At 34.7% G+C, this 24,538-nt stretch overlaps 1 long non-coding RNA gene and 1 pseudogene across 2 annotated transcripts; one reads left to right on the top strand and one right to left on the bottom strand.

Moving 5' to 3' along the window:
- Positions 1-560: 560 nt before the first annotated feature.
- On the bottom strand, positions 561-24,310 carry LOC146899326 (vacuolar protein sorting-associated protein 54, chloroplastic-like; annotated as a pseudogene). The gene is made up of 18 exons (XR_015023193.1): positions 23,949-24,310; positions 23,623-23,837; positions 15,517-16,296; positions 14,785-14,847; positions 13,954-14,070; positions 13,335-13,398; positions 12,613-12,744; positions 12,185-12,390; positions 9,304-9,460; positions 8,903-8,991; positions 5,300-5,556; positions 4,075-4,246; positions 3,904-3,987; positions 3,440-3,810; positions 2,151-2,304; positions 978-1,059; positions 787-866; positions 561-646 (listed from the first exon to the last, which is right to left on the bottom strand). The product of XR_015023193.1 is annotated as a vacuolar protein sorting-associated protein 54, chloroplastic-like (transcript).
- LOC146899327 (uncharacterized) lies at positions 11,036-13,329 on the top strand. Its single transcript, XR_015024212.1, has 2 exons — positions 11,036-11,143; positions 13,175-13,329. It is a non-coding gene; the product is annotated as an uncharacterized LOC146899327 (long non-coding RNA).
- Positions 24,311-24,538: the final 228 nt, after the last annotated feature.

Consider the following 24,538-nt stretch of genomic DNA (forward strand, 5'->3'; position numbering starts at 1 on the left):
CACTTCCATTTTCTATCACATTTTGTCATTTCCTTCAGTTACTCAGCACTTTAGACTTTACAAACTCAAATAATCTGTTAGGTATCGGGTGGTATTGATAGGGTAACTGCTGATGCAGTCAGTTATTTCAATATATAGTTATTTAGGAGCAGTTAGCATTTTGTATAATATGCAATATTTGTATTCATTAGGAGCAGTTAGGCAGTTTATGCAGTAATTTGTATTGATTAGGAGTGGTTACAGGCAGTTTATGCCCTTAGTTTATATAAATAAGACCATTTGGCAACAACAGTAGGGAGATTGAGAATTATTCAGTTAGGAACCTTGTTGGTTTTTGGGCAGAGAGAGATGTCTCTTCTCTGAGGAGCTTTTGCTCTAGGATTACAGAGGGTTGATCTTCTGTAATATTTTCTTTTCAATCAATAATACTATTTCTTTTGTTTCTCTTTAATTCGGGTTCCTAACATAATATCTATTAATTTGCCCCTTCCTCTATTACAATATTTCTTTTTCCACTCAAAGGAAAAGTAGAGGGATTGGAGAATCATTGCAAGGGAGACTACATGGAAAATCTATTTCCAATTAATACACTGCTATGTAAATTTTCACCTTATATGAGGAATTGTAAATCATAAATATTCATCCCCTATAAGCAGGAAAAGAAAGAAAGAAAAGATAATACTTCCAGCAAAGATATTCATTGAAAAATGCAACTAAAATCAAACAGCATCTGCATAAGTCTACTCTATCAGATGGAGGAAGGCGAAAAAGGGATTAGGTATGTACCTGCGCGACTCGATCAATGTCTGAAAGCAATAGCAATTTTCTATTCTCTGGAACTTTCAGAAAAAGAATCTGCCGAATTTCTTACACCAGAAATGAAGAACAAAGATATAATTTAATTCGACCGTGTAACAACAATTTCATAAACTCTTGTGATACAAACACATTCAAAAAACTTGTGTGCGAATTTGTACCAGGAATAATAGCGTGTATGAAACTAATGACTTGACTTGCCAGCGCCAGGTGTTTAGAGGTGATGGACTTCAAACCAGACACCTGAACACAATTTAGAAAAAATTAGAAACCAAAAGAATGACAAAACTCTAAGTTAATTGAAATGGGATCAAGTTCGTTAAGCAAAACTGTTCGAAAGCCGAAAAAATCAACAGCTGCAGCATTTACTTAGGATATAGTTTAACGAAATGATGCACACTGTTTGAAAGCCGTGAATTTTTTAACTCAGCATTGTCCTGCGGTTTTTTTCCAGTGCAGGACAATATATAAGCTGATATGAAATGACTCAATATATGCTCCCCAAGCTGGGTTTCATTAACACATTAGTTGAAATCTGATAGGGTCACTATTAATGAAAGGTCCATTATTAATGTGGGGGGAGAAATAACAGAATGGGGCACGTGGGGTAAGGGGATTAAAGAGAGAGAATGTGAGAATTCTGTTATAATAGAATGGGTTTTGGAGGGGGGGTAACAGTATGAGGGGGTATGAAAATATTTTAGGTAACGGTTATGGCAACCTATCATCTTTTTTCTTGGTAATAGAATGGTTTTATTGGAAATATTTTGGCTTGAGGAAGGATACTAATCCAACTGTCTTCTTCGTTTCTGCATTTCTACATTTTGCTTTCTGTTGTACAGTTACAGAGGGATACGCCTCAGATTGTAAATTGCAGAGCTCCATTATTTTCTATTTCAGATATGAATATATTAGGTTTTTATCAAATTGGCATCAAAGAGCTCAGATCCTTGGAGCTTCTAATATTTATTTAAAAAAAAAAACGAAATGGAAGCATGGATGAGAAGATTGGAACAGGATGAAAGTAAGGAGCAGCCCCTGAAAATTGATTCTAACTTATTGAGTCAAACAATTGTATTTATGAGCTTATAAGACCATTTTTCCCTATGGTGTTGGATGTTGGGCAGTGAAGGGAAACAAGAGAAAAATTTATTGTATTGGAAATGATAATGAGTGATGAGATGGATAATGGTCAAACTAAAAGAGATAGAGGAATACCTAAATTCTTTTGCAGAAATCACTTGGACGTTGCTCTAGATATATGCATCTTATTTATAAAAATAGTTTTTATATCTAAAAGGATCCAAAAATTCAGAGAACAATACAAGTACTACCTGCATTGCTTTAGCCCCAAGCACAAGTTGACATGTTCTTGTGTTGAAACACTTCAAGATTTCTACCACACGGAGAACAACTTCTGAAGATAGTGCTGGCAAAAGGTTGTTCATATCAATGTATTCTGACAACATCTTGAGCAATATCAAGCCACTGGAAGCAAACAGAAGATATTGAAGTACTTTAAATGCATTCTCACAGCTGAGGGCTAAAATGGGAGAAATTATAAATGATGAAAAGAGAACAATTTTATCAAATTAACCGTATTAACTATTGGTTGATTCTCATTATCGTAAACCCAAAGTTGAAAATAATAACTTGGGAGCGATACACACGATACTAATTAGAGGGCATAATTGGAAAAAAGTAATTAATGTTACATTGAAAACTAAAAAATAACAATTTTGGGGGCAAATTCATTTTCGCAAATGTAACAATTATTATGGAACAGAAGGACTAATAATAATAATAATAATAATAATAATAATAATAATAATAATAATAATAATAATAATAATAATAATAATAATAATAATAATAAGGGTTAAATATGTTTTTGGTCCCTATAAATATGTCAACTTTTCATTTTAGTCCCTCTAAAATTTTCCTTCAACTTTTAGTCCTTATAAAATTTTCAATCACTACTTTTGGTCCCTATTTTTAATTTAATTTTTGTATTTTTTAATGAAATTGTGCAGAAATGTATAAAATATTCTTAAAAAAATTCCTAAAAAAAATTAGAATTTTTTAACAAAACACAAATTAAATATGAATTTTTAACCTTAAAACATATAAAAATTCATATTAAATTCATGTTTTGTTAAAAAATTCTGAATTTTTTTTGGAGTGATTCTTATAATATTTTGAATTTTTCTGAAAATTTTTATTAAATAATATGAATTCTACATATGAGTTTACTTTAAAAGAGGGACCAAAAGTGAAGATTGAAAATTTTATAGGGACTAAAAGTTGAAGGAAAATTTTAGAGGGACTAAAACGAAAAGTTGACATATTTATAGGGACCAAAAACATATTTAACCCTAATAATAATAATAATAATAATAATAATAATAATAATAATAATAATAATAATAATAATAATAATAATAATAATAATAATAATAATAATAATAATAATAATAATAAAAAATACTTGAGTATGCCTACACAAGCATATTAAGAGAGAGAGAGAGAGAGAGAGAGAGAGAGAGGAAAAGAAGACACAATGAATAGAAGTTGCATACAATAGGGGGCAAAAAGAAAACAAAGTTCAGTCCAGATGACCAACCAGTTTACCATGTGATAACCAACACCTTTGTAGAAAAGAGGTTGAGATGCAGATTTTTTCTGATCTTTCTCAGTGCTGATACTCTCTAACGATTTACTATGACCTCTATTTGGTTTCTTAGATTCATCGGTGGAATCAGTCTGCTCAACATTCTGTTCAGCATTTGACTGTCCAGTGTCTGCCATCGGCCGAGCATCATTGTTAGTCGCCAAATCATGGTAACTGTTTGAATTATCTTCTTCAACACCATTAGGGTCCCCAGAAGACAATGCATCCAATGGAAAAAGCGTATTGATAATGGATTGAAATTCATCAGGAACATCTATCTCCACCCTTGTTTCCTGGTCAAGCACTGCCATAATTTTTGACACCTAAATGCAAAGCAAGGGATATTAATAGAGATGAACAGTTTTTTGAGGAAATAATATATAAAACACAACGGAAAGCACCAAATTTAAACTGACCCGAGAATCATGCTGACAATCAATAAAAGCCTTGGCCTGTGAATGCAGTATCCCACGGATGCTGTATCCCAATCTTCCACCAATCTGTTAGTTTTAATTTGGGAGTTCAATCAGGGAACTAAAACCACATAATTTGAAATTTAAACTTTAAACCAAAATGAAAATATGTACTTTTTCTGTAGCTGTAATGAACTCATGGGTGATGTTGTAAACAGTTAGAAACTCCTGCAGTTTCAACCTAGGATGGAGAGTAGCACGGACCCCCAGAAGCTTTGCCCATCTTACATGAGCAGTATCACATGCTGCAAACACAGCTTCTGCGTTTTCTCGCAATACATCAGCTCTGTTTAGGACCAGATTTTTTGCGAACATGAAATAAATTGGGCAGCAATTAAAACACAAAAGTAATGGCAGAAAGCATACTAGATCAAAGTATAATTTATTTTATAATTATATAATCCATGTACTAACTTTACAAGCATCTAGTGGACTCCATATCATGGTCTTAACCCCCATTATCAAATTTTTTAAGAGAGAAGATTACATAAGAGCAATTAGTTATTAGTAACCAGTAAAAGAAATACAGTACTTCAATCCTAGCAGCCTCTAAAACAGAAAAATTACTACTGAAGGACTAAACAAGATAAGATAAAACATTTGAGAGGAGTATCACCATACGGATTCAACATTGTTAAGGGGATATGGATGATAGTATGTTTGCAAAAGATAATGTCGGCAGCAAGAAAATGTCCCAGATATATTAGACATGCATGCTATAGAATATAGATGGTTTTACTACAGCTGAAGTCATGTGGCAAACCACTCAAGTCTTAAGGGAACAGAAAGTAGTGGCACTTAACAATATTCTAGCTCATTTTTCTTTTAATTTTCCTCTCACAATTCTGTCCAATTTCGTTTTTTGTAGCCTGGTTTTTAAAATGATGGGACAGATCCATAATGCTTTTAGTGTAAAACTTTGTGTACCTTCTTCACCTATCAGATTGAACTTTCGAGTTAACTGGCTTTTGACATATAAATAGTGTTCTGGTGTTTAAAAAGAGTTCCTACGAATAAGGATTCTATAAAGGAATAGTCCTCGTTCAATATATTACATTTGTCACCATTCAATAAAGTATCAACAGTTCAAACTTATAAAAGAAATGAAAAATATTTTGCACAAAACAACAAGTATTTCATTTCAATACAATTATTTATCATTTCTATCAACTTAAAACTAGTATTTCATTTCTATACTCCATTAGTGAGTTTAGGTGTTTCTGTGAGAGGAAAATTAGCTCCTACATCATAAATTACATGCTTCTTCCAATCTAAACACAAAAGAATCCAGAAAAACTTTCCATTACAAGTGTATTAGAACAAAGAGCCTATATTTAACCTGAAATTTTTTGACATATTTGAGGAGCTCACAGCATCTATTGCTTTTCCGTGAAAAGATGGACCCTTGGCAACATTCTTTTGAGGTGAATATGGCAAAAATGTGGTACCATGAACCTCACTTTCTTGGGATATTTCTGCAGCTGCAGCACCATGCGCAATTGCTGCAGCAACTGAATCAGAAGCATAATGACCATCACAGTTGCTCAAAATCCATTCAATGGCTTTTTTCACTTCAGCCGCCCGCACTAAATGTGCCTGCAATCACTAAAAAGTAAAAAAATCTTATTACATCACTCTTACAAAAGCTGATAAAGTGCAAACCATTGGAAAGGTAAATTTCAGTAACATGGCTGTAACCCTAGACACATAATACCTATTCTTGTACATGAAATATAGCCAATACATAGAGTCTCCCTAGGAAGATAAAACATGTAAGTTTTGAACATTACAAGTTGGCATAATAGTCAATAATCCCTTTCTTGGGCAATAGCCATTGATAATGAAGGTTTAATGTACCAAGAGACAAAATTATGCAGTAAAAACTATACAGCATACAATATATTATAATGCTATTAAAACCAATCTAACATATGGAAAAGTTCAAGTCCTGTGATTGCAGAATTCGAGGATGCAAACCTTGTCTGCCATGAATAAAATGTCTTTAGGTTTCACTGTTCTAAGTATTATAAAAGTTAAGGAAACACCACAAGATTGTCAAGACAAAGAATTTCTAAACCAGGGAGCATTTTGATTCATGTACATGTGATATTTGTTGATGTTGATATTTAAATAAATAGTAGATAATTATATTTACATTGTAAATATATTTTACCTTACTCTCTAAGTTACTTAGCATAGAATATTATTTAGAATATTCCTTCTGTAAATATATCCTAGCTTAGTCTCTAAGTTACTTAACTCCTATATAATAAATCTTCCGTAGTGCTATTCAGACGCACAGTTTTCATCATATGTCTCTCTTTTCTCTCTTATTCAAGATTTGATATAACTCAGATTTCAGATTCTCACATATATAAAGAAACAAAACTAAACACTCAAGGAGTTACATGAAGATCACGATCACTTCAAAGATAGCATAGAGCATAATGGTCGGACTTCAGATTGAAAATATATTGTATTTTCTTGTATCAAGGAAAGGAGAATGTACAACATGTATACAAGAAGTTAACCTGATCAATCCCTACCGGTTAAGGAATAAAAAATAACTAAAAAGGACACTTGGGAAATAATACCAGAAACACAATCAGGATATTATCTGAACATAATGTTACAATATCCCGACATGCCCCTTAAGGTGAAGCATATACATCATATGTGTCGAGATATTAAGATTGATTATATCAAGATTTGCTAGTAGTAGGATTAATGATAGGATAATATTCCTATTTAGATTCCATCTCACGTGTATAAAAATATTTGTTCAGCCCTTTTCACAGTTAATGAGAAATATTTATATTCAAAATGATATCTATAGCAAGGTTTCTCTTTGGGCATCACCGAACTAAAAACTAGGTTACCCTTGAGGACACAAAGAATAGGGCTTAAGAACCTTGCTATGAATACCAATAGTAATTGAAAATAAACTGTATTTTCATGTATCAATGGAAAGAGAATGTTCTATATACATTACTACCTTTGTTCCTCAATATAAGCTCCTTTTTTTCCAGACAAAAAAAAAAGTGTCCGTAAATATAATCCCCATTTCAAATTACTAGATACATTTATTTATTTTTTTCAAATACACACAATTAATACTACTAAATGTTTTGGGAGATGAGGTGTCAGAGTTGAACACATCCATAAACAAAATGGTATTTTAGGAACATCTATACACAAAATAGATACATTGAATACAATACCCACTTTTTTTTTATTTTGGTACAACACTACCCACTTTTGTTTTGTTTCGAGGGAACTACCCACTTTTTTTTATTTTTTTAATATATGTGAAAATTGCAAAAGGAGCATATAATAATGGACAAATGTATGATATATATATATATATATTGAGAGATGAGGAGGAATCACATTACACCAGTGTAACAATTGGATAGTGTTACAGTTCTCAATAAATTTTTATCAAATACTTATAAAACAAAATTTATTGTTGGATTCAAAGCTTATATCGTATAGATTTTTTCTGCAATTGCGTTTTTGTAAATCTAATATAATTTGATATGTGATTCGGAATGTCAAATCAAATGACTTTAGATTTAGATAAACACTTATAAAAATGATTTATATCATATAAACTTTCAATCCATTAGTGACTTTTGTAATACACACACAAAAGGTGTTGGATAGCTCAACTGGTTTGAACTAAGAGATAAGGAGTTGGAGGACTTGGGTTCAAACCCGGACGAAGGAGAAAAACTAATCTAACAACTAGCGACTAATATTTGCCATTAAACAAAAAAACGCAAACACACACACACATATAGATGAGGCTAACCTAATTAATCGCGAAAGATTAGGGAAGATAATCAACTAAAAGGAGAAAATAGCAAAGAATCCCAGGAATACAATAGGATAATATCTAAACTGGTACCAAGACTATTTTACAATATCTCAACACTTGGGAACAATCAATGCTTCTAATCTCCAATGGAAGTTTCTTCAACGTGGAAATGCTACCTTTAGGTACTTACTTTCCATATAGGTGTTTCCTAAGTAATGTTCCCTAATTATGAATAATACGGGAGGACCATTAGGTACAAGACTTCTCTTTTAATGCTTTACCATGTCTGACCTTTTTCTTCCTTACACTACAACACTCATATCCACAATTTCTAGTGTCCAAGATCAAATTTTCTTGGAGTTTACGATTGTTCCGTAACTTAAAAAACAAAGAATGAAATGGAGTGGAATTGCAAACTATCACTCATATCTGCTAAAACTTACAACATACTTCTAAATAGTAGCGAAATTGATTTTTTATGCAACTTTACTCGGCATTATCAGGAAAATGATGGGAAAAGAAAATGTTTCTGACTATGCATGTTGTTAGGACATATGAGAGGATGTTTTAAGAAATTAGTAGGTGATTAATTAGGTTTAAGTTGATTATTAGTAAGTGGTCCATTAGGATTAAATAATAAGAGGCCCATTAGGGTTAAATAATAGAATGTTCTCTTTATCTGTATGTACAGGGGAATTCTTAGGAGTTTAAGAGATGACAGAATAAGTTTTCTGTTAGGGCCAGAGTAGGATTCCTCTCTGAGTTGTGTCGGAGCTTTGCTCAGGGAGTAGTTAGAGAAACTCTCTACTACTATTTCACCATTTTCATTACTATCAATAAAGCACCCTATTTAAATTGGTAGAAAACAATGAGTCCAGCAAGCGAATTAACAATAATACAGCCAAGCAAGAAGAAAAAACAGATGGTTTATAAAGCAAGGTGACATTTTCAAATTTTCCTTAATTGCAGAGTCTGTGTATTGTGTATTAGTGTCTGTGCATCTCAGCAATGCCGGCAAGATATCATTAATGTGTGTTGTCTATATTATTAAGACTAAATACATTTCAAAATATACAAGAATTATAGTCTAGATGGACACAACAAAAGTCAAGTACAAATTACCTGTACAATCATGAAAACAGCACTCAAAAGATGGACAAAGCAATCAGATGACAGACTCTTTAACTTGCTAGCAAGTGAAGCACCACCACCTGAGTCACTATTCAACATTAGAAAGTTGAAAGTAGAAAAGTGCTTATAAAAGAAAGGTATATATATATATATATATATATATATATATATATATATATATAACAGTCTGATTACAAACCTATTTACATTTTATGAGATGTGACATAAATAAACAATGCAACAAATTGTTACTGTTCAATGGTTGGATCCACACAAAAATTATGTTTGAGTTATTAATGTAACAGTGAAAATAATAATTTAACCCCCAACCCATATATAAGATTTAATTTCTGATAGCCAAATATCAATAGTTATGCTATAGAAATTCTCACCATCTGCCTCTACAGCTCTGTCTCCAGAAAAGAACTCCGATTCTGAAGCTCGAGCAGCAATAACTGGAAGCAACTCAGCAACGGCAGTTTTAATAGCACTCTTCATATCAGCAGTCAGTGTGTCTCGATAGATCCTCAGAACAGAGGGAAATTTAGCCTGAGAATAAGAAAACCATAAAACCAAAACAAGCTAAATTCCAGAAAACCAAGTTTTCGACTACCTGGGGAAAATAGTATAATATCATCTAACAATCCTAAGACTCATTCAAGAAAGGAGCATAGTGTGCATTTCTAGAAGCTAAAAGAACAAGGAATAAATTTCAAAAAATAAACTGAAAAGCTTTAGGAATCGTAAACATATCTTATAGGTCTCTCCCCACAAAACATGTGAAATCTTAATATCCTAAATTACGAATGTTAGGGGGACCGGGGAATTTGGAATACTTTGTAGACAAGTTAAACTTAAATCTTCATGGGAAAATTTATTTTGATTCCAGATCAACAAATTCCCTCCAAGAAAGAGACGCATCAATGAATGGCAGTCAAATGTACAATTATTATTTTTGAAATAGTGCATGTCCATGTTAGGGACAGTTGTCCAATTCATTTATATCCCTTACACCACCTAGATGGATAAAACTTGGTTGTTATTGTATCATATACATAGTTTACTGCTCTGTGGTCTGTACTACAAAAAGGGCTTCGAGGAAAATTTCAGTTAATAAGATGAAAGTATAGATGGCATGGGGAAACAACAAACAGCCACCACCTAATTAATGGACTGTAATTGTGCGGTGTTAGTATTCCCAACTCCACATAAAATAACTTGTTGCCAAGACTACCTCTGCGGCTCTGCCACTCCAAGGTTTTCAGATTCCATGCCTCACATAGCACAATTAGAATGAATCGCGAGGAGTTTCAGGAGAATTACATTGGAAGCATAAAGATGAAACTTTCAAGGTGATGTTTCTTTGTGTGCAACATAGTTCATCAATTATTTTTATGGTACCAGATCTCAGACGATTTTTTCTGTCTCTTATCTTATCCTCATATATCTGTTACCAACTGCCAAGCGTTTACAAATCACTATGAAGGATAAAAGGAACAGCATATCCTCAAAAATACAAAAGAATAACTAGTTGCATGGATCTTAGTGAAGATTTTTCATCAACCAAAGGTATTATTCAAACTCCCATGACATGATATAGAAATTGAACTAGCATAAACAACAAATATTTTTAATAGAGAAACGAAGCAGCAATTGAGGTAGATATTGTGATTTATTGTGGCCTGTAAACAAAAAATCATCAACAAATGGATTAATTTTTTATCTTGATTTGGATAAAAGATGGTTGTTATTGTGTTTTTTTGTGGCTTGGAAACAAGTAATCCTAATTATCAACTGGAAAGTTCAGGAGTGTATTTTTTTGCTTGTCGCTTTTAAATTTGTTTAAGGGTTGGTCTTAACAAACTACATTCTTATCTTTTTATTTCGGTTTCGTATATGATTCGAACTAAATTCATCCACGTTGCTTTATTTTAAAATGTTTTAAACTTACGCTTATTTAAAACATGTTTTCTTTGTCCATCAATGCTTGTAACTTTGAAATCTTGAGTTTTGGTAATGATATAGTGGTAAAAAACAATTGTATATTTTTGAAGAAAAACCGCAAGTTGTGTTATGTATTGGATGTTTAGTAATGTATTGTTTTATTTTTGTAGCATTCTTTCAGCAGAGTTTATTCGATCTTCTTTAACCGATGCTGCAGAATCAGATGTGATAATTTTATCTAAAGCTAAATCAAGAGCTTCCCTGATGATGAACGGAAAAGATGATGAAGTAAGATCGTATCTTAAATTACTTTTATCCTTAACACCTCTTTTTGTTTTGTCTCTTTTATTTTATATGAATCTTGTGCTGGAGATCTGTCAATTGTTTACCATTATTATGTTATAGAGGGTACTGTCACAGGGATTTCTTCATGTAAAATGTAGTTGGCATATTTTAAAGTGAACTGTACTGTCAGGTTGTCAAACTCTAGTCGAGAGTGTAGGTAAAATCTCAGAGCTTCCGTTGATTCGTAGAGTATACCTAATATAAAAGATGTTAAAAAAAAAGTATACCTAATATACAAATAATATTAAAAACCTTTACACGACATATATATAAGGGAAATGTTAACGAGTTCCCCCGGGGCACTCTTTAAGACCTTTAAATGGTAATTTTTTTTGAAAATTTGTGTAATCAATATAATCACATTAACACGCCAATAATCCAACATTACAAATTCATAATAAGGCTTACACGCACATTTCACCCCCTAACTTTTAAAATGTAGCGATATTGGCTCCCTTTTAAAAGAAATAGCCAAAGCCCCCCCTCCTCTCCCTCCCTCCCTTCATTTAGCCTCTTTTGCAAAACACTAATTTTGACTTGGTCAATACTATGTGTCACACCATCTGTGTATTTTTTGAATTAAAAAAAGGAAAAGCCATGTGTGTATTTATAGAATTAAAAATAATAATTAATGATGAAATAAAATAAATGGAAAAGGAAAAAAGGGGAGAGCACGTGTTTTCTCCTTCACCATCTCCTTTCCTCTCTCTCAACCCTCTCCCTAACCTCCATCAATATAGCAGCAACCATAAGCCACAACTCTCCAATTTCATCCCCTTTCACTACACGTTCACCAGCTCATCCACAACTTTTTTTTTTCCAAATGACTCATAAACCCACCCACACTTTTGTGACTCAAAATCTCACTTTGATCCACCCATTCCTCAACCACCACCAACCCTTTTTCCTTCATTCTCTCTACCAACTGACCACCCAATACCTCATCTAACCTCAGTTATACATCTTCTTTGTCAACAATCTTACCTTAACTACCCACAAAAATTTATGTCCACTTTTCATCAACCCATTTTGAATCTCTCTCATTTGGTCCCTTCCCAACACAGCTCTGCTTTCAAACCAAACATAAACCACAAATCTAATAGGTTGCTCATCTGATGATGTTTCCTTTTGATTTTCTTTCTCAAGTTCAAGAGGAACAAAAGGACAAACACCAGAAACAGAAAGTGACTCTGATTGAAATGAGAAAGGAAAGAGGGAAGACATCAGAGATAAAAACAGAGATGGATAGTCAAAGTGCAGAGATCAAAGGAGGGAGAAGGTGAGTTGACTCACAAATGGTTTGAAACTTTGAACTCGTGAGGACTGGGTTGAGAATCGAATCTGCGATAGAGGACTTGAAATTGGCATGGACGGGGTGAAACCATGGAGGCTCCATTATCCGATGGTAGAACCGGCCTCCGTAAGTGAATGGGTGCGGTTCCGTGGTGGTCGGAATCGCAAAGGGGGAACCACCATGGTAGAACCGTCCTCCATAGTGAAAGGGATTTTCATATTAGTGATCTTTTCAGACTCGGCTCTTTGCCCTGTGCAGTATCAGGTTTTAAATTAAGTTCGAAAAACATGAGTTTAAAGGAGTGTTTGACTTCCAAATAGGTTTGTTAGGGATTGACTTGTGATTCACTTGAAGAATCCAAAGTCTAAACTCTTCTTTGTTGGAAGTAGTTAAGTAGTTGAAATAAGTATAAGTAGCAGGATAAATGAAGGTATTGTTGATTCTTGCTACCTTAAGCACAAATGCACAATGATAAATATTTTCATCGAGTACTCTAGCATTTAATCCAATGTTTGAGAAGCTGAAATCTCAAAATGTTATGTTGCGTGGATTATGTTCTTTCTGTTATTATATTTTCTTGGGTGTGCATCCGTGTTTTGATAAATATTATTTCTCAATTGTGATGTTTTGAAGTTTTGAGGATGCAAATTTTGATCTAATCTCTACCTAATCATAACCAGGCAAAGTTAGAAGAAGAAACAACCAATTTCAAAGATAGTCTTCTCCCTACTGTAATTGGCTTGCTTAGAACAGTGAGTATTAGCTGCATTTACTCTTATTCTGTATCTCTCTTTTCTTTCTTATCAATCAAAATGATGTGTTTTACTTGGATAAACCAACCCGAATAATCAGCAGCTGACTGAACCAGATTCATGTGGTACAAATGTTTTGTATCCACAGGCACCTATTCTTATAAATTTATATATTCAAAATCTAGGCAAGAATTTATATACAAATTCTTATAAACCTAAGTTAAAATTCACTACTTTTAAATATTGACTGTTCTTTCAAACAAAAAAAAATATTGACTCTTAAATGGGTGCTTTTGGCTTCTAGATGGTGCTTAAGTCAGATTGGTAAACTTGATAAATGTGGATTCATCTTTCTCCACTGTCTTATTTTTCACTTCTGTTTCTTTTAGGATGGCATATTGATTTTCAATGGTTGCATCCCCCTACTTCTTTATCAAAACAATTTATTTTTCTACCATAAGAACAAAAGATTTCACAGATAGGCCAAGTGCAATGCAAGCCCGAAACATTTTTTCAACCCATCAAAGCCATTAGCAGAGTGTACACTTCCCTATCACCATCTAAAGATCAAAAGCAAAAACAGAGCTATCCAAAGAAACCTTATAATTCAACCCTATTCTCTTCCCATTATTACAGGGGAACAAAAATCACAAAAAGCAGTAGAAAACACTGTCAAATGAATTTGCAGATGCAGGTTAACGGAATACACAATCTTGATAGATCTGGACATCAAAAAAGGTGTACCTGTTTATGGATTCTATAAAGCCTGTCACATGATCTCTAAGATGGCGAAAGCAATGCAAGCCAGTGAGCTCGTCTCCATCCTACCAAAGTTACAGGAAACAATAAGACTAAAATTAGCATAAATTTTCTTCTCGTCCTTCAGGAATCCCATTGATGTTAAAACATAGACTGTGCCATTAACAGACTAAAAAGGAAACTAGGTAAGTTCGACACTGTAAGTAATTGATGTCAGCTGTAACTTAAAAGGAAACTGGCACAATTCAATATTATGATTGGTATCTGCTACCCAAACACTGATTGATATCAGCTACACACACATTTACTAAGACATTACCCATCCACGATAAGATCTGGTAACATCTAAACATGTTCAGTGATTATGCAAAGAAAAGGAACATAATGCAGTACCTCCGCATATCACAAAGTAAATATATCGTGATCAATATGGATAATGGAATCAACATAAACCTTCTTTCTAATTTCAATGCTTCAAAGCAATTATAATTGTAGGGGAAAATATATTCTAAGTAGAGGATACCAACTACATTGTACCTTGGATTTTTTGAACTGAATAAAATTTAGGAATTACTTATGTTGAGTTATCCATCATATTCTATTAAGTTGACTAAACTAAAAATCATAATAAGTCAAGACTTAAGATACATCCCTAGTCATGATAGGTCAAACGCATATAGTGCTGATGAAAAGATAAACAAAACTAAGTCTACGATCATGAAAACAAGTAGTAGTTAAGAATAATATTCAGAAAATATCATATAATAATTAAAGTATACCAGCAAATGTTGCAAATCATCAGTTACATCCAGTGCTCCAGCACAATCTGCAGATGCAACAAGCTGTATCACAGCAAAATATATCAACTTAAAATGGATTTCCAGTTGTCAAACATTCATAAAAACGACTAAAATAATAAAGGAAACATAGGAAAATCAAACAAAATTATCGCCATACTAATTTTCGAAGAAACCTGTTGCATAAATTGATTAATTACAAGCTCACAGAACTGCTACTACAACAACCCAAAGAAAACTGCAAATAGTTTCCCCACAAATCTCAATAATTCATTAATCCTATTCAGTATAGCTTCCACATTTACAGCACTAACACCTCTCCATTACAACGATTCAAAATAAAAACATTCGAAATTCAAAACTCCGAATTATTCACTAGCTAACAGAAATAAAACTGCATAAGATTAACTGGAATATCTGCAGTACCGATAGTACTTCTAATCGAAGGCATGTCCAGAGTCCGACACAAATGTGTGATTACGTTCAATCATGCAATTTTCAGTAATTGTTATCAGTGTTGGCGTGTCATTGTTCCGCAATTCTCAATAACATAATTCAGTAAAATTTCTAACATTCACAACACTAAAACCTGAACACTTCACTCTAAAATCAATGAATTGAATCAAAAAACTCAAAATCTAAAAATGAGGATTGTAAAGCGAAATCTAACACACACTAACATAGAATCTTGACACAAAAATTCAAAAAACGAACCAATTTGAGAGCAGAGTGCTTGATTAACATATAGTATGAGCCTAAGTTTCTGCTGAAGCGCCAACAAATTCGTCCTTGTACCATTAAGCAACTGAATCTGCCTCGCAGACTCAGCCAAATCGGAATCAATAAGCCTAACCGTATCCTTCAATTCACGAATCCTTGCACATCCTTCCACGATCTTCCCATTAAGATCCTGCAACTCACCCTGCGCTTCAAAGAACGACGACGATCTCAACGAGATCTCCTTCACAAGATGAAGCTCAACCACATCAAGATACTGCGAAAGCTTCTCCTGCAAAACCGCGTTCTCAGCAAAAGTCGAGAACGGACACGCCGCGCGGAACGTAGCGCCTTCTTCGAGATGAAAGTCTTGTTTGAAGTAAAGAGACGGAACTTCACGGAGACACGCGACGAGTGCTTCTCCGGCACCGCCGTCGTCGGAGATAGTTGAGATCTCGCTGTTAGCGTGTTTGCGGATTTCGTCGAAGCGGTGGAAGGGATCGGAGAGGGAAGAGAGATAAGGAAGGAAATCGGATCGGGTGAGAGTGGAGGTGGATTTGGTGGAGGAGATAGGGGTGAATTCGGGAGAGGAGATTGTGGTGGAAGAGAGAGGGTTGTTGAGGATTGAGGAGAGAGATTGGATTGTTGAAGAGTCTTTGGAGAAAGATGGGGAAGAGGTTGAGGAAGATGTGGAGGTTGTGCGGTTGAGATGGGTGGTGGAGAAGGTCGGTGATCTTCCCCACGACGGTTGTTGAGAAGCAGTGGCGGAGCCACGTTACACCCAGGGGATTCAAGTGAACCCCCTCACTTTGTTAACTTTATACCAATTTTCCAAGTTATTTTATTCTTGAACCCCCTCAACACTTATGTCTTACACCAATATCTCATAGAAATTAGAAAGTTTGCGCCTATGCAGCTCATTGACAATATTACTTTTTAATAAGCCCGATGATAGCAAGCTGTGCAACATAGTCAATTAAAACCAATATATATCACTAAAAATGGTATGGACAAGATTTTGGTTAAGGTTTTAGTGGAATTTATAACATAAAGTTATAATTGATCATTAGCAAGGGAATAATAGAGGAAAAATTGTAAGGTATGTTAATTTTTATTAAACAATTTATATTAAATCTTTAGCAACATATCATTAATTATGCTATGATTTTTAGCACTTTGTGCTAAATCTTATGATGATAAAAAAAAACATAATTCTTTTTTTTTTCTCTTTTAGAGGTTAAATTTGCAAAACAATATTAGTTATCAACAATTTTTTTTTTAAGGAAGTTATCAATAAATTTAAGGGTTAAATATGTTTTTGGTCCCTACATTTTGCCTCGTTTTAATTAATAGTCCTTACATTTCAATAAATGTTTTTAAAATCCCTACATTTTGTCTCCGTTAGTAAAAATAGTCCCTGCTGTCAAATAATTAACGAGAAGCTGACGTGGCAGTTTGTGGGCCCCTTTTTTAATGATAATTAACAAGAAAGTCCCAACATTCGGTCTGTTTGGAGGGCGCTGTTGGCCTTTTGCAGGTACTGCCATACGGTTTTGTGGCCTGGGATTCAACTGGTGTGTGTAGCTCCTTGCTGGAATTCAGTTTTTGGTTTTAGGCAGCCAACTAGTGTAGCAGGTTTTTTCTGTTTTGGTGCTGAGGCAGAGGTATATGTTCGCCTCAGCTTGTATAGAAGTCACAAATTTCCCTTTCATCTTCTCAGCACTTAACTTTTGGAAAGCTTGACATTTTTTTTTCTTTGTTTCTTCCATCAACTCTACAGCAAATGCAGCAATGTTTGAATCATTTTGAAAGGACTATGTCCAGATATTTGTGAGAAGAACAGGGTACCCAACAATGCCTCTTGCAAATGTAACGAGTCAGGCCCTTAAAAATTGGTTGGAGATTTATACGATTAGGTTTCCTCTAATGGGGTACCTGACAAAGGTAAGGAATGTATTGACAGCAACTGGGGAATTTCGTACATCAGTTATCCCTCATTCAAGAGGAACATGAGTCTGGGAATAAAGAATTCACACTCACACCAGCTACTGAGGCATAGTTACAGAAGTCAAGAAGGGGTTACTTTAGTGATGAGAAATATTGTAAGCCTGTGTTTGCAAGAATGAAATTCCACGTGATATTGATGGAGGAATATCCGAGGGAAGAATAAGGTGAGAGATTGCTGCATGACAATGGATGAAGGAGTACTCTCTTGAAGTTAGCTTGAGGAGAAGGAAAAATTTCAGAGTGGAGTATGAGGGAGAGGTGATAGATCTGCGCAAAGAGGAAGAAGAAAGGAGGAAGAAGAATTTTTTTGGGAATTTAGGGATTTGAATCACCAATGAAATGAGTTATTTCCATGGGTCGGGTCGGGTCAAATTAACCATTCAATTAGGCCCAATCCATTAAAAACCCGTATCAAAAAAAAATATTGCCACGTAAGCATTCCGTTTGGTGATTGGGCATAATTTGACGGCGGGGACTATTTGCACTAACGGAGACAAAATATAGGGATTTTAAAAACATTTATTGAAATGTAAGGACTATTAATTAAAACAAGGCAAAATGTAGGGACCAATAACATATTTAACCCTAAATTTAATAATACTACCAACTTTTTCAATTTATATTTTTAGGTCAATAAGATCTTATATTTAGAGACGATAAAAAAATTACACCCATGTATTTAAGAATATGCGACATTCCAAAAACAAATTTGACTGAACCTAAAAGACATATGGTCAACATAGATAATGAGTTGACTATTCAGTGTTTCATAGAACGAAATCACGTTGAGGACAATTGTCGAGTATGCATGTAATTTTTTGCATTTAATATATATTTTTGAATATGTATATATATATATATGTGTGTGTGTGTGTGTGTGTGTATATATATGTGTGTGTGTGTGTGTGTGTGTGTGTGTGTGTGTATAACTATTGATTATAGTTCAAAAGTCTGAACCCCCTGACTCAGGGTCCTGGCTACGCCACTGTTGAGAAGGTGGGGAATCCATTTGGATTATAGAGGGGGAGTTAGTTAGAGGACATTGGTTTTATAGTGAGGATTTTAGTTAGTGTGAGGGGGGTGTAAGGGTCCGTTTGGTTCGAGAATTAGGAGGGGAGGGAAGGAGAGAGGAAGAATTTTAACGGAGGGGTGGGGAGGGGAGATATTTTAATTAAAAGTGTGTTTGGTTCGCAAGGGAAGGGGAGGGATTTTAAAATTATTTTACTGTTTTACCCATAAACTTAATTAAATAACGATAATAAAGTAACGAAACAATAACGATGTAATCGATAACAACACGATGTAGACGATGGAATAATGGATTAGTAATAGGGTTGTTACAAGTAGTAATAAAAGTTGTTACAAGGACAAGTTATTAATAATATAGAATAAAAGTTGTTACAAGAAAAAATTGTTAATAATATGGAATAAAAGTTGTTACAAGATAATATAACCTAACCTAATAATAATAAAAGTTGTTTCATGGATAATATAACCTAATAATAATAAATGTTATAAGGATAATATTGAGATTTTAAATTAATATACGGATAATTTTGGCAGTGCAATAAAATTTGCTCCCCTCCCCTCCCCTTCTAAAAATTGAACCAAACACTTCAAATTAAAAATCTCCCCTTCCCTCCCCTCCCCTCCCCTCCAAAACTCTCGAACCAAACGGACCCTAAGGGGAGATGGGGGGTGTAAGAGGAAAGGGAAATGTGAATGAAAAGGGTTGGGATCTGGAGGAAGAAGAGAGGAGAGAGTTGAGGTTGGTTTTGCAGTGAGGAATGAAATGAAAATGGAGTAGTGGAAGTGGAGGAAGAAGATCTTTGTATGGAAAAAAACCGGTGGTTGAACCGGGTTTGGGATTGGGAGTTTAAACCGGTATGGTTTAACTGTAGTGTGTGCCAGTGTGGCTTCAAATCTCTTGCATTAATTCTTTTTGGAAAATGCTAACAAGTGCCCTAAGGACATTGTTTAAGCATCTAAAAGTAGCAACTTTTGCATTGGAAATTGTACAATTATGACTTTAATATGTGTTGGACTTGTATTTTCAAGACATAGTTTCTTTTTGTGGGTTCCTTAAACAATGCCCTTAGAGCACTTGTTAGCAAGACCCATTCTTTTTTATGAATAAAATATCCCAATTAATTGCCTATAAAAACAACAAATCCCTCCCTCAAAAAAAACAATTCTCTAATATCCAGTTAATTAATTAATTAATATTCTTTATACCAAAAAAACAATTAATTAATATATCTTTGTAAGAAGGCAAACTAGTCTATCGAAATTAGCATAGAAGGATAATCAAATAGTTGTAGCACATCCTAAAATCTCAACTCAACCAAAATTAATTAAAAATCTTTAATTGTTTTGTCTCATCTTTATTATAAACATTTCCCCTATTTTATTTTATTTTTGGTGGTGGCCGGGGTTTGAAACTCGGACCTTGCATATTTTATGCATTGTCCATACCAACTGAGCTAAGCTCACGAGGACCCCCTATTTTATTTTGATAGTACGTGTGGCAAACTTGGCAACCTTATATTGAAATGTGTATTTAATGTTTTCTTTCACATACACACCAAAATGTAATCATGTCCATATGTTGCAAGAAAATCTCTATTGATTTGCTTCCTTAATTGTTGTTTTTAATTTTACCTTATTCATTACAAAATAAACATAGCTAGAATTCAAACATATCACAGGTATTTGAAAAAAATCATATAGCTAATATTTGCACGGGTATTTAAAATATTCATATTAAAAATCATTTAACTGAAAATAAATTATAATATGTTTTGAATTTAATTTACGAAAAAAAATACATAATAGAAAATTCAAATTTTCAAATTTACGTAACTAATATTTTTTTCAACTATTATTATACATTTTTTGTGAAATGCTTCTTTTTTTGGTGGTGGCCGAGATTCGAACCTCGAACCTTGCATATATTATGTATTGTCCCTACCAACTGAGTTTAGTTCACGAAGACTATGAAATGCTTCTCGTATTGCTAGAGACAATTGCATGATTTAAGGATATCCTTTAAAAAACTATTATTTACATTTTCTGTAAAAAAAAAGTTATATTAGTATATGATCGTACCTGATCAGAAGGTGACTGCCGGTGCTTTGAATGCGGTGGTTGTGACGGTGGTGGAATACGTCATACTGCTTCTTGGAGCGGATGGGTGGTGTGTACCTGCAGGCACTCCGACGCTCAAGTCAGTAAGATCAGAGAGTGAGGGTTTGAGAGGAAGAAAAAAGTTCTACCTTGGGGACTGTAGTGAGTCCCCTATTTATAGAGGTGGAGAGCTGCAGAGCCGTTGAGGAGGCACACCTGGCTCTGGCGGTTACGAAATTGTGGAAAGTGTAACCGCCAGAGAGTTTATTGCAGGAACGTGCAGAATGTGCAAGAGAGACGTTGGGGTTAGTTTGAACCAGTCTCGTTTGCTTCGTGCACCCCCCTCAGGGAGGGGGTAAGTTGCGAGCAATAATGCCAAACATGGAGTTTGGGCTTTGAGTGATATTGGGCCTAAGTGGATGGGCCAAGAATCCTTTTGGCCGGTCCAGAACAGTATATGATTTTTGCATTAGTTGCATACTGTTAGTGAAATTATGTTTAACTTTTGGGTAGTGTTAACTTGTGCCCTTAGGGCACATGTTAAGAAACCTAAAAGAAGAAATTTTCTCTAAAATTTTGTGCATTTAAATGATAAAAAAGTTAAATATTAAATGCAATGCACACATTCCAATAAATTTTTTCTATATTTGAATCATTAACTTGTGCCTTGAGGGCACAAGTTAACATTTCCCTTAACTTTTATCATGGAAACAAATTTAATGACGAGATATGAGTGTTCAAGTCTAAAAAGATTCAAAACAAAACCATTAATTGATACAAAAAATTGAAAATCACACAATATAATATTATTGGATATGTTTGAATGTCCTTTTGTGGAACCTTCTCGGATCAGATCATTTTTTTATTTGATTATTTGATTAGTTCTTACCTCAACTTATCAAAACAGCACCACGAACACCTATATGACGACCCACAATTTTTTCTTACATGAATATGTATGTTATATATATTTGACTAAGTTTAGTGTTCACTTTTCAATTGAAATGAAATTTGTGTATCGAAAAGTATTGTTTAAGAAAAAATATATATTACTTCTTTTTCTCATGATTATTTTTCCGCTCCTCTCCTATTTCACACTTACACATTGTATCTATTTCAAATATTTAGTAAAGGTCAAATCTTTGGCCTCTCATTGCTTCTCTCATTTAATGGTCAACCTTAAATATTTATCTTTATAATATAGATAGATGTGGCTTGCATAGAAGCAAAAGTAGACATGCCACTTAAAAATGCAATTACTTATTTAATTATTTTATGACAACATTTTTCTCTCATCAAAGCATATTCCTTTTGTTTTAGTGATTGAAACGTAAATGGTGACTAAAAAATGAATAGTTTAATGCCGTGTAAATGCTATTAACTTTCATTGTTTTTTTTTTAATTTGTTTCATGGTTAAACTTGAAAAACGGAACATATTTTTTATCCTTCTTCTTTTCCATACATTTCTTCCATATGTTAGAGAGCATATGTTCAATCACAATCATATTTTTAGTCACGAAAATATGATACATCTTTATCTTTATCTTTATATAATACAAAAGCTTACATCTAAAAACAATAGTACACATGACATCTTCATACTCCCCATTTCATTTAATGTTTTTCCATCAACCAATCAAAATGGATTTGACTCATTCTTTTTCTATTAGCCAATCAAAATTGAATCATGACTCACTTATTTTTCACCAACCAATCAAAATTGATCATGATATGATTTTTTTTCCTATATATAGACAATTTGATTTTTTATTATTTTCATCTACTTCTTCCTCCCATAAAAAATCATTGCTTTCAACCTCATTATCTTTTTGTTTTATTTTTTTATTTTTTATTGTTTTATTGTTTATTTAACATTTCTTATTGTTTTTTTTGACAGAAACAAAGTTAACTATTATCATTAATCAACCAATGTTCAATACAAGAAGGATAAGAATAAAAAATACGGTGACTAGCCCAAGAACAGACCGCCCTAGCTAAGCTATGAGCAACTGTAACATCCCAGACTGCTTACAGGATTGCCGACTAACCCCACAAACCAACACGAGTCTTTTCAGCATGCTTTGTCCTCACTCACATGCTTACCGGGAAACTTCCCGGTAGGTCACCCATCCTAGTACTACTCCAAGCCAAGCACGCTTAACTGTGGAGTTCCTATGGATTGAGCTCCCGAAAAGAAGATGCATCTTGTTGATATGGGTAGTACCTAACAATTCTTATAAGCCTTCCTTCAACCATGTAGTCCCATACCTACACGGCCTCCGGATCCCTCTCATTCCGATGTGTTTCGGTTCCTACTATTGTCGTGGGGGTCCCTTGCGGCTTAAACCGTTCCCCTTAGGTCGGGAACCTTTCGTATCCACCTAGCGGGATATCGAAAGCCACGACGTGGGTGTTACATGCCCACCAGCTTCCGCCTGGTTCGTCCCCGAACCACACTGTACTGGGAGAGGTCTGCTCTGATACCAAGTGTAACATCCCAGACTGCTTACAGGATTGCCGACTAACCCCACAAACCAACGCGAGTCTTTTCAGCATGCTTTGTCCTCACACACATGCTTACCGGGAAACTTCCCGGTAGGTCACCCATCCTAGTACTACTCCAAGCCAAGCACGCTTAACTGTGGAGTTCCTATGGATTGAGCTCCCGAAAAGAAGATGCATCTTGTTGATATGGGTAGTACCTAACAATTCTTATAAGCCTTCTTTCAACCATGTAGTCCCATACCTACACGGCCTCCGGATCCCTCTCATTCCGATGTGTTTCGGTTCCTACTATTGTCGTGGGGGTCCCTTGCGGCTTAAACCGTTCCCCTTAGGTCGGGAACCTTTCGTATCCACCTAGCGGGATATCGAAAGCCACGACGTGGGTGTTACAGCAACCATGTTCGCTTGTCTCCTAACAAACTTCACCTCGAAGTTGGAATGTAAAGATAACTGATAAATAATACTAGAAACAATATCATAGAATTCCGAATCACCATGGCCCGGAGAAGATAAAGCTTGCACTAGAGTAGATGAGTCGGACTCGAACACAACCCGGTCCCATCTGTTCGCATCAGCAAAGTGAAGGGCCTCGAGTAAGGCTAATGCCTCCCCCTCCAAAACTGTCATATTTGCCCGCTTCCATTTTGTTTTAGCCCGAATAAATTGCCCGCGGGAGTTTCTAACACAACACGCAAAAGATGTAATATGGCTACGATCATGGAACGCGGCATCTACATTGAACTTCAACCACGTCTCGCTCGGTTTCTCCCAAACTGAATTGTTACCTTACACTCTACTCTGCTCGTGTTGTACAACCAGTGGTGAAGGCTGTTTATGAACATCTTGCCATTGCTGCCATGCATCTAGTGCTGTCCTCCCAAAGCTCGTTGATGTATGATGAGCGTCATTCCAAATGACATCATTACGTGCAGCCCAAATTTGCCAAAGAAGTAAAGCCACCCGACCAGCAATGTCTCGACTTTCTGAACGACATATATCAAAAATAAAGTCTGCCAAACTGCTCATAGTTCCAACTCGCGGTTGCATTACAGTCGCAAGCCCTGCCCAATACCAACTCTCACGCGCCACCGTACAACCTACAAAAGCATGCCAATCATCCTCAACAGCCGTTTCACACCAGGGACATATCATCTCACATTGTACATGTCGTGATTGTAATCGAAGGCGCGTCGGAACACAATCTCGACAAATCCTCCATAACAAATTACGAGCTTTATGAGGGGAATTCACTTTCTAGATTCTATGCCATTCTCCTTTAACATGGAATCGATCAGTATGTAACAACTCCATCATAGCTAGTTTATAACCAGTCTTAACAGTATACCTCCCGTGTCGTTCCATCATCCACGCTATTCTATC

The sequence above is a fragment of the Medicago sativa genome, chromosome 8, assembly GCF_051527215.1.
Source record: "Medicago sativa cultivar Bolivia chromosome 8, Bolivia_mono, whole genome shotgun sequence".
NCBI classification, from domain to species: Eukaryota; Viridiplantae; Streptophyta; class Magnoliopsida; order Fabales; family Fabaceae; genus Medicago; species Medicago sativa.